General features: G+C 44.0%; 1 protein-coding gene across 10 annotated transcripts in view; it reads left to right on the plus strand.

The window, feature by feature from the left end:
- Window positions 1-15,785, plus strand: part of FOXP1 (forkhead box P1) — a 364,305-nt gene that overhangs the window by 64,495 nt on the left and 284,025 nt on the right. Inside the window, exon 1 of one of the 10 annotated variants that reach the window (XM_068694640.1) lies at window positions 4,056-4,186. The exons of 7 other annotated variants lie outside the window; for them this stretch is intronic. The gene's annotated coding sequence lies outside the window, so the exon portion shown is untranslated. Of the gene's footprint in view, window positions 1-4,055; window positions 4,187-4,239; window positions 4,292-4,365; window positions 4,444-15,785 lie in introns of those variants that run through there. 2 more of the 10 variants (XM_068694641.1, XM_068694642.1) reach the window with 2 other exon arrangements.

Below are 15,785 nucleotides of genomic sequence, written 5' to 3' on the forward strand. Positions count from 1 at the left end.
CTTGTAACTTGCTTTGTTTGTGCATCTGCCAGTACAATATGTTGTCTTTCCTTAAAATGCAAATACGCTCCACGCAGTACAGAGCTCCTTAGTCAATAAATAAATGGAGGTAAAAAACTGTACCTAATACCCATTTAATTTAAATTCATTTTATAAACATAAAGACGCCTTTTAAGAGAAGCTTTAATTCAGACTAGCACCTTGATTTGTGGTTGCCATGGAGAATCAAATCTGTCATTTGACAAGAAAAGTCACCCATTTATGACAGCACTTTATCTTGTCTCTCCAGGGGAAGAAAATGTCAAAAGTGAGAGCAGAAAAAAATAAAGCCTTGAAACACCAGAATTTCTTGATTTCATTTTTATTATTCAGCTATCATATCCTTTCTGATAATAGCAAGTTGGTGAAAATAAATAATGTTCCTACAGTAAAATCAAATATTTCCTATTAGAATGGACAGGGCTCTTTGTGATTGTCAGTGCTGTGAAGTCTGGCAAGAAATAGTGTTATTAGATAAACCCACAGTGCCCAAATCCCATTTTCTTTTCATTACAGTGTCAAAATAATTATACCTGTGTAATTTGGGTAAGAAATTGTAGAATAAGTAAAATGGTCCATTGGAAGAGATTGCTTTAAGCTTGTGTTCATTACAGGGTGGGGTTTTACATGCTGGAAAAAAAAAAAAAAAAGATAAAATTTTTGTGTAATTTCATTCGAATAAAAATGTCTGGTTACTCTTTCATGTTCTTTGCAACTAGACGAGGTGGCGAGTGCTTTATTCTGTTAGGGCTTTTGCATGTGTGCATCTTTTACAAAATAGAGTTAAAAGAGGCAGGAGTTTTACCACTTTCTGTTTCTCAGGTGCAAATCTCTGAAGAGTTTCAAAGACATTAGCTAAAATTGTTTATTATCTGAAAAAAATGTTGGAGTGTTTTTGTTTTGTAGGATTAAGAAATGGTAAGAATCGGGTGTTTTCGGGAATATAATTAGCTATCACAAGTGTTTATGCGTGTGCATTTAATCCGTATAGACACTAAGTTGCCCCCAGGGGAGGAACACTTACTGTAACATTGCATTACTTTTTACATAAATCTAAAAGTGCTGTTTAGATAACGAGACTAAAATAATCCACTCTGTGCCTCTTTCTTGAGGCAGCGTTTTTGCCTTTCACAGCGTTGCGGGGTTTGATGTGGTTCAGGAGTAATCTTGTATCAATGAGATAGCATTATAATAGAAAGTCCTTCAGTGGTTTAGTGCAAATATTGGGCGGGGGGAGCTGCCTGCTGGAGCAGTTGTGCCTGGAAGAGATTACAAAAATGGAGAGAAAGGAAAGGGTCGAAGTCTCTTTTTCTTGAAATTGGCTCGCGGTGCTGGATCCATAGCCAAAGCTAGTTGGGATCTGCTGTGAGAAAACAGGCAGCACAATAGTTCCCTATTCCTGCTTTCATGCCGTGTCTGAAGCCAAATCCTGCTCCTAAATACTTGCGTGTAACTCTGATTGACTTCAGCAGGCAGTTGCGATGCCTGGCCAGTGGCAGACCGTGGCAGTAAGTGATACGTTTCCTCCTGTGGCTCTCTAAAAACGCGTGTTGGTGCAAATGTCACTTAACTGGGGAAATAGTTGTAGCTTGGGGGGGGGGGGGAGATTTTTTTATTTTTTTTAACGCATATTAACATCGTGTCATAGAAAGTGCGTTATCGTGGGCTACCAGAATGTGATAACTTAGGGTGATTTTTTTCTTTTTCTTTTTTTTTTTTTGGTGAGACCATCTGGAATAAAAGAGGGTGAATCAAAGATGCTCTCTGGGGTTATGGAATCTTAAGGATATTAAAGGGGTTGATTTCCATAATGTCTGTCTCTCCTTTTGGCCAACTGTTGATATAATCTGCTTTAAAATCGATTTGCTGTCATCATGTAATCAAAGCTTTAATTGCATCATCATTGACTTCGGCGTTTTTTGCTGAAAAATTTGCGTGGCTGACGGTAAAAATGTTGTGAAAAAGAAACGACGAGTGTTTGAGATAATTTCACTGGATATACTGCCTCTTGGATCTGGGCAAAGATTTCCACAAGTACCTGAGTAATCCACGAGCCCCTGAATTTTGCAGGGAGAGATTTGAAATTATTGTGCTCTGCTCACAATCTGAAGGCCTGGCACCACAAAGCATTTAACTTCTTCCAGCTGAGAGTATTCAAAGGAGTCGTAAAAGATAGATACTTAGCATGGTCGTGTCAAAACTGTCCTTTAGAGTGCGTAGTCCACTTCAAATCCTAACTCTCTCCTTAAAGAAAATGGACAAGGGGGGCTGGTAAAGCTGCTTGTTTGCTTCAAGATCCTTCCCCGAAGTGCTGAATTATCTCCCAGAAGCTCTGTCCGAGGGATGGCTCGATATATATTAAGTGTTTTTATATAACAAAAAAAAAAAACTGAGTAACTTGTCTATCTAGTTTCCGACGGATGCTGTCTGAAATGGCTGATATCCTGTCCTGAAAATCACAGATGGAAACTTCATCTCAGCACAGTGCTGCGGCAGTAATGAAATGAAAGTAGCAGAGGCTCATTTACATTTCAGAAATAGTTCTCTGTAGTTTCCTCTTCAATCCACCAGATTTTCTTGTGTACCTGCTGCTGGTTGTTAGCCACATTTAAAGGGCAGTGCTTTAGGGTTGACCCTTGGAGAAGCGGGGGTCTGTAGGTGATGCTCTTCCGTTACCGAGGGATGCTGTTTGCTGCAGCGGGTACCGCTACGGCAGTAACTGGGGCAGCAAGTACTGTTTGATGCTGTTTCAACAAAGGTTAACTCCTTCCTTTTGGCTTTCGCAGCTCTCTTTAGTCATGGCAACTGCAGCGTAAGCTTTTCTGCATTGATTTTTGCTGATTTATTTAAATTGCACTTTTGTTTTAATAACCTGTTTCTAGGTTCAGAACCGTACTTGACTCTTGAAGTCGGCTACATAAAATGGCAACAGTCGTGTGTTTCCCGTTTCTGCAAGGGGGAAGTCAAAGTAAACACGTACTTTGTAAAAGAGAACATATACTGGGTGCTAATAAGACTGTGTATTGACTGTAAAAGCCTTTTATGGGAGTCTTTGAAAGAGAAGAAAGTGCAAATTACTGGGGAGGATGGGGAACGTCGCAGATCAGGGTAAAAGCGCGACACTTGGCAGTTTTGTGTCTTCCCCAGCCCCTTCCCCAGCATGATAAACACTGTTTAGGTATGTAGCAGAACTGAGATATGCCATCTCATCTGAACGACACCTGGGACTTTCTCTAAAATTTGTAATGGGCTCGAAATGAAGCCTCGGGGTGAGGGGTGCCCGCTTCTGGCACCGGGGCTGCCGCTGGTGGCCCCTCGGTGCAGCGGTTCCCCGAGGAGCAGCGGGAGCCACGCGTTGCGTTGGGGTCCCTGGAGTCCTCAGGGCACTTCCAGGTGTGTGAGGGTGCTGGGGTGCTGTTCGTGGTCCCACCAGGGGGAAACCTCGGATTTGTGGCTGTTCATGTGTGCTTCTCTTCTCGGCGAGAGGCTGCGAGACCTGCAGTGCGCGGCTCTCCTTGGCCAAAGCCGGGGTCACGTCGTCTCCTTTCTGCACCCTGCTCGCGGCTGCTCCTTGTTGTCGTTTCACTTCTCACTTGTTAAAGATAGAATAAAAAATTCTCGAGAAATGCCATATATTAAAAACAGATGTATCTAGAAACAACCTTCAAGATGGTACAGTCTGGCACTTAAGATTTGGGAACTGGTAGCGTTAAGGTGGCATAGGCTGCCTTAACCGAGCCTCCTGGCTGTGTACGTTGTGAAACTCCCTTGACACGATTGTGTAGTTTGTTGCTTTATATTTTTTCTTCCCAGGGAGCCTCGTTTGGGCTCAGGCACGTCATCCAAACCCAAGCACTCTGAGCTCACCACGTGGTTCCCCGTTCCTCATTTCTGCGTGCCCACCATGAGACACCTGCGGCCAGTTTTGCAGAAGTGATCTGGGGTTTGCAACCGCAGCTGAGGCCGGTTGGGGCCGTCCATATAACACAGGGGGTTGGTAGCACCCACCAAGGCTGTGAGTCATGGTGGGCTCAGATTGGAGCCTCGAGTTGCTGGGTGGCTCAAACCAGCAGCTTCTGTTTCACCTCCTCTCGGGTTTCCGCCAGCCAAGTGGTTGTGATGCCATCAGCCATCCCTGCAAACACAGGTGAAGAGACTTTCAATAACGTCACAAACCCTGAAACCTCAGGGAGGGAACTGGGGGAGTGGTCAGGAGCAGCCTGGTGGTTTTGTACTGGATGGTCTGTGTTGAGTAAGTGATACGTGCTAAGAATATGGATTTTATAGGGGTAAAAAATGCTAAATAGTTACATCTTAGGTGGGAATCCCATGGAATAAAACACGATTGTGTAATTGAAGACTTGATCATAAGTTATTCCGAAGGTGCAAATCAAGATTGCATGGGTAAGCTGTTGAGGTTGCCAACTTTGTTGCCTGTTTTTTGCAACCCTAACGTTATTTTAATATAGCTTTGGATGTAATTCTATAAAGGATGCACAGCAATATGTTACCATGCTGTGCTCTCCTACATTTAGGACTTGTAACAAGTCTTTTTTTTCCCCTCTTCTATTGTCTTTGCCAAAAGAATAGTTACTTTTGAACACTGCGTTCGTATTGTTGTACTTTATTTGGTTCTGGGTCCTGTATGTCCTGTCCTGTCCAAGATCTCCAGGCTGCTGCTCTGTTCCCTCTGCACCTGGCAGAAGCAGTGCGTGTAGTTCATGCATTTTGGGGGCTGCTGCTTGGGGCAGGGACTGTGCTGGTGGTGAGGAGGGCTGGAGGCAGGAGAGCAGGCATATAAGAGGTTAAAATGACTTCAGTCACACTTCTGTAGCTAGAATAGCTAAAATACAAATATTTCCTATGGACAGAAGTAGATAGGAGTAGATAATTTTGTGTAGCTGTTGTGGGCCAGTCTTTTTGAGAGCAAGCCTTGTGAAGCTTCTTCAGTTCCATGTCCAAGGGAAACAGCAATTCTCTTGCTATGTGAAAGGTTTCTTACATCAGAGATTTTTTCAGTACTTGGAACAGATTATATGCATAGAATGAATGGTGTTTTGTTTTATTTTTTTGTCCTTTTCCTCATTGATGGGTATAGCTGCACTAGTCTCATCCAAACTGAAATGAAGATGGAAGTGTAGAAGTCACCTCTTGAATTTTGGTGGACCCACTGATGACAAAACCAATTGCATGAGCAGTTTGTGTGCCTGGCTTTTGGGATGAAAGCAGCTCCCTGGGTGGGAGGTCGGTGTTCTCATTGCTGACAGTCTCACCAGCTCTCTGCGCATCTTGGGACATATTTCAACTCTCTCTGCCTAAATTTCCCCCTGTGTGAAGTGAGATAACCTTTAGTGACATGACAGGTTCTGCAACTACCAAGCATGCATTCAGGTGTTCCCGCAGTGCCAGCACTTCTTCCTTCCTTCCGCTGTGCCCACTCCACCAGCTGGATGTGAGCCACTGCCGAGGATTGAGCAATCCTGATCTTAGTGTTCTTAATTAATTGATTAGCGATCCTGATTGAACAAGTATGAGGTGTTGCTGTTGGTATCTGGGAAGCTGAGGCAGGTGGCTGCTTTCAAGGATGGTTTGGGGGAATCTGCTCCTATAAAACCTTGCTGATGCCCTGGATGGGGCAGCACCAAGCTCGTGCTCGCAGCCTGTGGACAGCAGGGCCTCCCCGGCTGCCTTGTGCTCCTCTCCACGTGAGGCAGAATTTAATTACCCAGGATAAGGTCTTCCAGAGCAGGCCTTTAAAAGTCCTATATAAAGATGCTGGTCTTAAGTAATTCAATATTTCAACTGCTCTGTGCTGGATTGATTGATTGATTAATGGAGGAGTTCATTTAATTAATCCAGGGCTTCACTAAGTCACATGTGTTACGGTAAATACTGCGATGGTGGCGATAAAAGGGGTGGGTGGGAGCTGCGGCCCCTGGGCGCACACCTCTCTGGCTTTGCAGCAAAAATTTGGGTGCAAAGGTGCTGCGAGTGCTGGGGTTCACCCTGGTGTGCTGGATGAATCTTGGTTTTCTATCTATAGCTGCCAAATATATTCCGGGTGGCAGGCAGACGTGACACGTTGCCACTTCCTACACGCGTGCATGTGGAGTCAGACTCTTTTTTTCCCCTAGCCCCAGCACACACCTGGGTGATCTGCCTCGAACTGTGGATTTGGTAATGTTGATGTGCCGTTCGTGCTGCCAGGGACAATACCTGCTGATCCACATGGAATAGACTCCCATGGACTGCCTGCTTGTGTTCAGCTTGCTCCTTGGTGGCCCGGGGACCTCCCCATGCCAGGGGCTGGTGGACGTGCACACAAAGCGCCTTGCAGTGCTCGAGTTCCCCAGAAGCCAAACGTCTGTGCTGAACTCCGAGTCTGTGAGGTGTCTGGGGACAGGGCCACCGTGGGGAGCTGCACAGGAGCTCCTCTGGGGCTTTGGTGTGCCCACACCATGACCCTCCTGTCCTGGGGAAGCGTCAGCCCGGTGCCGGGCAGTGTCATGGGTGGATCTGGATGGGAAGGAGGCTGTGGAAATGTCAGCAATCCTGACACCCTCAGTTTTTGTTCCCAAACCTGTCATTGTACCAGCACGGCCTAAATAAAGAGACATAAGAGATGTGACATTTGGTCCTCCATGAACCCTTGGTAGGAACAAGAGCTCAAAGCTCATTCCGTGGGCTGCCTCCTAATGCCTCATCTGGGCAGGGACTGCCTCTGTACTGGAGGTGGCAGTCGGGGTCTCTGGGACAGTCACTGCCATCTGATTTCCAGATTTCTGTATCCAGCCTTTGTCCAAGGAGATGTAGGAATAGATTAATAGGCGTATGGAGCACACGTGATAATCCATGCCACTTCTTAACGAAAGCTATCAGAAGTACCAAGGGCTGGGTACCCTTACAGCTGGCTTTGCTGCTGCACAATCAACGTGTAGGCACTTGCACAGCAGCTGAGTGTGCTTTTTTCTTTTTTTCTCTTTTTCTCTCTTTTTTTTTTTTTTGAAAAGGGAATGAAGCCTTGATTCATGGACAAGCAGTTTTGTGACGCTGTAATAGGTCAGCGGTTTGTTGTGTGGTTAGCTTGGTTCTCAGACCCGTGTGTTGAAAGGTAATGGGGTTCATCTCCAAGAGAGCTTTTTCTCGGCAGGATGTCTAACTGCGTGTCGCCTCTGTTTTCTCACTTGCTAGTCTTACAGAATTTAGTCATGGTAGAATATTTGATGAATAGCCTTTGATAAGTCTTTTTTTTTTCTTCTTCTTCTTCTTTTGATTCTGGTCATTGTAATACTGTGAAATGCTGATGGAAAGCAAAGTGAAAACGATCCCCAAGCGCTAATGCGAAGGGCGATCCGTTAACCTGTAGGAGCATCGCTTCGTGCCGCTCGTGCTGCCGGCGGAATCTCGTGCGTGGTGAGAGCGGTGCTGCAGCGGCTTTGGGCAGCTTTGCTGCTGCCTGGCCGGGCAGGGCGTGAGTGTGGGCTGCCTTCCTTCGGGTTGTGGCTCCTGCCTCTCCCTAGCCCTGTTTTAACACGGGAGGAAGCCTCTTGACACTTGCTGTACCTCCGGCCCCCAGCGAGTGCCAGATTGGAATCCTGCTCAGTTTGATGCTATCTCTCCCTGCAGCCGTGCTGTACAGGAGCTATCGCTAGCAGGAGTTTTTAAGCTATTGCATTTTGAGTCGCTGCATTGTTCATCTGATTAAATTGTATTTAATTAGCTTTGTGTTCCGTCCTTTTGTTTCAGTGCAAAGATTATGGAGGGGGGGGAAAAGATAAAAATTGTCTAAATGAAGCTTCGTCGTTTAAAACACATATAAAAACTCTGTAAGATGCCTTTTATTCTTCAGTCCTTTATCTTCCTTCACAAGCTTTCCGAGAATGAGTAGTGCATGTTGAGGTTTATCTTTGCTTTTATGTGCAGTAGCCACATGCTTAACATTGAGCGCGTTTGAGTTGCATTTCATAGGGCTTTCGCAATCCTTTTATAAAGGGACTGATCTGCTAACATCACCCTCTTTAGATCTAGCAGGCAGGATGTTCTTCCATACAATGAAGTGTTCACAGCCTCTCTTGCCAGACCAGTAAGTGAATGATTTCAAGCCTGGTGGGCAATACTTGTGTCCATGCGTAACACAGACAGACCACAGTAGTAGGCAGCTGCATGTAATTTTGAACTCCACTCATTGAACTGTAATAAAACAATATAAGCACTGCTTGGGGGAAAGATTGGATGCAGTTATCCTTACACAGGGCTCGGGCATATGAAAGCAGTGCTGGCTGACAAGAGGATTTTGAGATTTGATTTTGATTGAATTGCAGAATTGAACAGGCCAGGAATGTCAGTGGAAGGCTAAATGCCTGTAGTGCCGTAAAGTTTTATTCATGTGAGGCTTTCCAATATAAAGTAGATGGATTATTGGAAAAGGTGTCAAGGGACATGAAATAGAAGTGCCCAAAACATAAAATGTGGGTATAAGGATAAAATTACTTCTTGCTTAGTACATAATGAGCTCACAAAAATGTTGTGGGTAGTTGTTTGTTTATTTTTCAACCTTTTTAAAGCTAATTCATTATACAATATAAAATACAGTCTTCCCTTCTTACTTCAGGTCTGCCTGTAGCTGGAATTTATATTGCTTTTTAAAACAGGCTTAAAAAATAGAATGATCTCTTTTCTTAATTCCTTTTTTTTTTTTTTTTTAATTTAGAAAAGGAGTCTCATTTAAAAAAAAAAAAGGAGGAAGGGGGGAGCAAAAAAAAAAAAAAGGAAAAGTCCACAGGATATGAACGCTCAGCAGACACTGAAAACTATTATGCTCAAAAACAAGAGCGGGATGTGTATTCACATACCACAACACACTGACTTATTTCATAGCTCAGTAATGCATACGTAATTAGAGTCAAATTTGCATAGGACAGCTGATATCCAAATTTGTATGGCATTAGAGACAGCTTCACTCATTTGCAGTGAACTATGAACAGTAAATAAAGTTGCACAGAAGACTGTATATGGTTTAGCAGAAGTGTGCTGCATTTTTGTGCCCTAATTCTTTATCCATTTACAGACTTCTGTCTCAGTTAACATTTTGCCTAAACATACTCTAAATCACATATATTATGACTGCAGGAAAATAATCATAGCTTTATGCTACATCCATTTGCTTAGAATTATAAAATAAACAGTAAAATGGCCTTCTTATTATAAACTGTTTTTTTCTGTTTTAAATTGCATTTTTTGGAAAAGGGCTTGTTCTGTTAATCTGGCTTTAACCAAGAACACGAATACCTTTCTATGTGTGTATTTCATAGGGAGGTAGTGTGTGGTGCACACAAGACTGTCAAAGTGGGATCTCAAATTACCACAAAATATAAACTTATGAGATTGTATTTAAAGGTGTACAGAATAGCATGTATTTATGTTCTCTGAACTAATTGCCTGCGAGTTGTATTATTCTTCCCTTTTGGTCCCTCCTGATTGAGCTCGCGTGTATGTTTAGATAGTATTTATATGTAATTGTAATTTTTTGTGAAGTCCAAAGGAAACACCCAAATGGTTGTTACTCACTGGGCAGACTTTAATTATTGTTTTTTAAATCTTCTGTTGAAAGTCTGGATTTGTAAATTCTTCAGGAAAGAAATGCCACATTCAGTGTTGGTGGTAACACTCCGGGGATTTGTAAAACTTTTATTTACCACATGTTCTACGAATCATTCCTTTGCAATATTTGGGGTTATTCTGTTATTATTTAGGTTTGCCAAAAGTAAATGTGTTGGGCGTTTGCCTTTGGAATACCAGTTTATTTCTGGTGAGTTTCTGTGAAGGAAAAGGATAGAAAAAAATCCTTCTCTCCCTGCTCCCTGATTCATACCGGCTATAGTCCTTGAATTACGTGTGGTAGAGATGCTGCAGTCAGTGGAGCGACTTTCTCATCTTTCTCCTCCCTGCTCCCTTTTTGTTTTCTCCCCTTCAGCTTATTCTTTTTATTTTTTTAAGGGGATTCAGGCAGCCTGTAACACAAGAAGCTGACTCTGGAGGCAGGACTGGCTGACCTGCTGTGTGTGGGGATTGCAGGGAGCCCCTTTGGGGCATTTGCAGCAGTGGTTGAAGCACTGCCACGTGCCCCGTCCCTGTCCCCATCCTGCCACCACGCTCGCTGCCCATGGGTGTCCCAGCAGGGCAGAAATGCTCCCTGATGCAGGCCCCAGTGTTCACTTAAAGTGTTTAACGTGTGAGGAGTCATTTAAATAGCTCTGTATCAGCTCCTCAGCCGCTGAACAGCTGCGTTTCAACTTGTGCCTATTTATTTCACAAAACACTTCTATAAATTGGCGGCCTCCCCACAGCTGGCAGTGTCGGTGTGACACCAAGGTGGCTTTGTCACCCATGGGGCCACGCAGCCACCATGGTCCTCGGTGCAGGCCGAAGGGCCTGTCACGCCGCCTGGCCAGCGAGGGCTGTACTCGAGGCCTCCATTTTGGGCTACCAACGTGGTGGTGGTGGTGGCCAAAGCTCTGCCGGCCTGCCTGCCCTGTGCCCGGCGGGCTCAAGCAGCTCCCCTCCATTTTTCAAACTATTTCTGTAGCTGTAGCAGCTCCTTGAAGTTTAAGAAATGGGGGGGTGCTTCTGTTTACCAGGACAGTCGATAAAAAGTAATCTCCTGCTTCAAGTTTAAGCCATTGGAGGTTTTTTGGACCTACACTTTAAATTGGCGGGACGAAATGGGTGATTTTCAGACAGCTTTTAAATGTTACTTTTATTTAAATGCTGCAAGCTTTCGGTTAAAAATCTTAGTAAAATGCGATTTCAAAATGGTAATACTGAAACCTGCAATTAGTGTGTTGGTTTTAAAAAATTAAGTACTTTTTCTGTTGACATTTTAAAGAAAGTAATCCCAGACACCGAACTGAAGCTAGCTCGCTCACTTCTGTTTGAATATGTTAAAATTGCTGGGCCTTAGCTGCTGATGACCTCTTCTGTAAATGAAGTTTCGTTTCTGTTTTCATTGAGATGGGGCAGAACGGTAAAAGGAATCCCTCTGCTGATTCGATTAAAAACTGAGAAACTAGCAGAGAGTTGAAAAGACAGGAAACCTCGTTCTCCTTTTCCAATCTGTGAATAAAATAAAGGTGTGAGAAGGTGAGACCTAGTACCACTGAGTTCCTAATGTATTCCATGTTCTTGCAACAGATCCTATTAAGTAAATATTTTACATGCATAACTGCATGAACTTAGGATATATCCAGCATATTTAAGTAACTGGCATGTAATGAATAGAAATGTTTTGCACATTTTGTTGCAATTCTACTTTTCAACCAAGGAAGAGTGGTGCAAGTAACAAAATAAGGAGTATTTTAATTAGTTGGTAACTTGTAACCTAATCAAAACCTAAAACTTAGGGATGCGAATGAATGCAAAACTAATCTATAGTCTTGCTTACAGGAAGAATAGTTAAACTTAATGAAAAGGTCATATTTTATTAAGTTGCTAACCAATTAGAATCAATCTCCCTTTAAGAAAATAAACATAAAAGTACAAATGTAAAACAAGATTAAAATCAATGATTTAAACCATGTTTCCTGCTTTCTGATATGAGCCATGATTAAAATCAGTGATTCAAATCACTTTGATTTAAGTCAAGCTCATGCTTGGGGTGGATTAGCTTGTGGTCACAGACGTCATCGCAGAAGGTCCGAAGTGCCTCCTTGGCCACTCTGCCTCTCCGAGCAATAGCAGGTTTGCTGATACTGCTCCCCACAACCCTCCACTCATTTTGGAAAGGGTCTGTCAGAGCCTGGGGGCTCATGGCAGGTAAAGTGGTGCTGGAGCCCAGCCTTGGTGCCCAGTCGTGAGGAGCTCATCTCGTGACAGCATAGAACAAATCTTCCCATGGCGGGGACAGGTTGTGAAAGAAACCCAACATAAACCTCGATACGCTTCGGGTCAGAGATGTCACATGGAGCAGATTGCGTTCAAGTTGGACATAAATTATTTAAAACGCCCATAAAGATGGGTCAACGGCCCTTGCATTGGTACCAGTCGGTTTAAGATTGTGCGCTGTAATTGTTTCCATATGATGGCCTTTTTGAACACACGGACGGGAAATCCTTCACAATGTGCAGGAGTTGAGAGAAACACGTGGAATTTATTGTAATAATGTTTCTCGTTGGAAGTTCTCAAAATAATTAGCTTGATTTAGCTCTCTCATTTCTGCATGTATTCCAGGCCATGTCCAAGCCTTTTATGGAGCATAAATAGTTCCTTCGTGCCCCGTTGGCAGCCGAAGGCTCGTGCTATAAGAACAAGGCAGACAGAGACCTTCCACCAGCGCTGGATGAAGTCAGCTCTCCTGAAGGAGGCAGATGTTTTGGCAGAGGAATGTGCCATGTGTTTCTTGAGTCAGCCATCGTAAACTTGCAAGCACTTGGTTCTTAAACAGAAAGGCTATTTTCCCTTATATTTCGGGATAACTAGTGCCGGACTGATCCTATTAGTTAATAGTATTTAGACCATACGACTTACTAAGCTGCACAATTATGAGTGAATGATGTTAACGTCAGTATGTGTATTTTAACACAGTCAAGTTTCCTAAGCAGGTTTTCTGAGGCTTAATCCATGCTAATTTATTCTTCTTACATTCTGAATGTAGTGACTGTCTTGAGACAAATCAGATGAACGGGGTCAGATTTTTAGCTGGTATAAACTGACACAGTTCCTTGGTTCTCCTGCAGTCAGTGGAGCTGTGCTGATTTATGCCAGTTGGGAGTCGAGGCAGGGGTGTCTGCCTAGATGTCTGCCACTTAGCTTAACCTGTTACTAGCTTGTAACTAAGTTTGGAAGAAAAAAAAGAAGTAAAATACATTTATACTCATAATATGCTGTAACAGGAAAGCATCCGTACTCAAAAACGTGGTGAGCAGGGCCCAGGCGTATGTAGGACAGAAGTTGCGTGGACTGGAAGATACGGTGATGTAGGATGGAGTGTCAGGGAAACTTAATTTATAGAGCTCTGGGTTTTCAAGTGGCAATCCTGGAACACTGGGAACGTTAGCGCACCCATTAAGGTATTGGCAGCTGATATTTCAGATTTGCTCTAAAAAGTTGAATATTTCTTTGCATTAAGAATAAATGTTTGAGTTTTTTTGGTATGTATGAGTAGGTGTGAAGAAGAAATGCATAAAACACATAAATACAGACGTATGGAGCAGGTCATAGGAACATGGGAGATCTGTCTTGCCTAATCAGGGTGTGAAGCGCATGATCTGTGTTTTGGGATGCATCCCCTCGAGGAAGGTGATGCCCAGTTGAGTTGCTGTGTGCTCTGGGGCTCCTTGCCTCTAAGCAGGTGGTGGTGTGTGCTTGGCCATGTCTGGAAATTGTGCTCCAGTGTTGCCTGGTTGGACTTTCAGAGCCTGGAAACTCTCTGACTTTGGCTGACATCTCCTGATTTGTTCTTGGCCCTTGAGGAGGTGGTGGTTTTTGCCTTGCAAATTGCTTTGTGTGGTTTGGTCTTAGCAAGGAGTTACCTTCCAACCGTTGGGATATTTTTGTTGTGATACCCATTGTGTCTTGGGCTGTGGGTTTTTTTTGTTGGTTGGTTTAAAGTTCGAAATTTAAGTGGGCAGCATTGTGGAGTACTGAGTTTCCAGCTCTTGTGAGAAGTAAAATACGTCTGCCTCATCGAAGCAATAACTTTATTGTGGTTGCTCTGGGAGGCAGGCCACTAGCTCGTTCATGTGCGCTGGGTGAAGGATGGGGTGGGTATGTGTGGGTAGTAAATGATCTTGGCATTTGCTCTTTGCTTTTGAAGTGCGTGGAGCCCACTTTGGTTCCAAGTTGAGAAATAATACACCTAAGAGTAAATAACCACACTAAAAACAGATCACTTGAAGAAGACTAAGAAAGCAAACCGCACCAGGTAAACTTTGCAAAAGGCAGTGCAGAAGCTTTAGAGCTGCTCTTGAATATTCAAGATTTTATCTTGAGGAGTTATCTTTAGAAAAATAAACGTTCTCTTGGAATTAGAGATACAAAACCTGTGGGCCCAGCTGTAGTGTGCTTGCTCCTCCAGAGAGGCTGCAGAGAAGGGAGATGATCTCTGAGTGCCTTGAGACCCCTGGCACACGCCTGTGGCTCTGCTGCTGGTTCATTCTCTGAGACAAACAGAAAACTGCAGCTGAGGAAAGCCCTGTCTGGAACAAGACTTTTTTTAAAATAAATTAAAAAAAAATCGAACTTCCCCTTTGTGATTTATAGTCCCTCTAACAATGCCACTTTCTCAAAGCCATGCATCATACACAAACAATGGGCCACATAGAAAAGTGCGCTCCCTGGAGTATTACCAAGCATGTAATTTTGTCTTTAAATTCTTAGGAGCGAATTGCAAGAACATGACTTCATAGGAACCTTTGAGACATTACAGCTTTTAATAATACTTTGCTGCTACATGTAGTACTTCATTTTTACTTTTATTAATTAAATTGCTGCTTGTGTGCGTGCATGTGCAGCGGGGAGGGGATCCCGAGCATCCCGGCACGCCCCACCCGGGTGGCTGCAGCTGCCAAGGTCTTTTCTTGCCTCCTGAAGGCGAGAGGTCTGCACTTGGCTTTTCTCTGATGGAGGTTTAGGAATTATTTTTTTTTTTCCCCCTTGCTTGTCAACTTCTGGATAAACGCAACCCCGCGGGCTGCCTCGTCCCTTGGCCCCGGGTGCCTGTGGGTGCCGGTCGCTGTGCCCACGAGGGGGTGCGCACGAGAGGCAGCACCAAGGCTTTTCTCCATCAGCGGCTCGCTCAAAATACCGTGGGGTGTGTGACGTCCCCACCCCGAGCAGGGCTCACGTGTGGGAACCGAGCAAGCTCTGCCTCAGCTCTCCCGCCCGGGATTGCTATCCTCTCGCATCTTTGATCTGTCCAAATTTATATAAATGTTTTCATAAGTTTTCGGGAAAATTGAGGTCAAACTTATTTCATCCCGTAATCCCTTTGCGCTCCCCACTCAGCGTACGCTTTATTTTTTTTAACAGTCACATCTCGCATTATGTAAAACAGAGGTGAAGAAACATCTTTAGTAAATCTCAGTTGCCTTTCTGTCTGCAGCAGCAGGGTTTGAATCTGGCTGCTTATCTAATAAAGGGTAGGAGCTGCACTTTTTACAGCTTTTTTTTTTTGTAACGCAGTTTGTGGGCTTGCCCATAATAATACAATTATGAAGGTTAACAGGAAAAAACTGGGTCCAGGAGTGATTCCAGGCAGCTGGCAATGCCGACGAATTGGAAGCGCACCACCAATGAAAACTGCAGTGAAAAGCAAATTAAACCTCATATCTGCCATCTCACTCGCTTTTCTCTGCTTTCCTGTTTGGACTTGAAAGGTGATTGGAGCCAAGGCAGTGACAGTTGACGGAAGTGCTGCAAGGAGAGAGTATTTATTTACAGTGAATCGTGGTGATGCTTGTTCAGGATGCGGTTTCACGCAGGATGTTCTGTCCCCACCCCCGGTTTGATCATTTCTCCAAAAAAAAAAAAAAGCCAAAAAAAAAAAATCTCCTTGATTGTTTGAGGCCACAGCTAATGCTTGGAGAAATGTTGTGCAGCATGCCTGTACTTGGAGCGCTCGGCAGCGTACCGTGGCAGGGAGCTCCTGCGCTGGGCACAGGCTGCTCAGGACCGGCTCGTCCCCAGATGTGCCCAAACGCGGAGCTGTACATGGGCAGAGGGGCCAGCATGGGCCAAAAGTACTATTTATT

The sequence above is a fragment of the Anas acuta genome, chromosome 11, assembly GCF_963932015.1.
Source record: "Anas acuta chromosome 11, bAnaAcu1.1, whole genome shotgun sequence".
Classification (NCBI taxonomy): domain Eukaryota; kingdom Metazoa; phylum Chordata; class Aves; order Anseriformes; family Anatidae; genus Anas; species Anas acuta.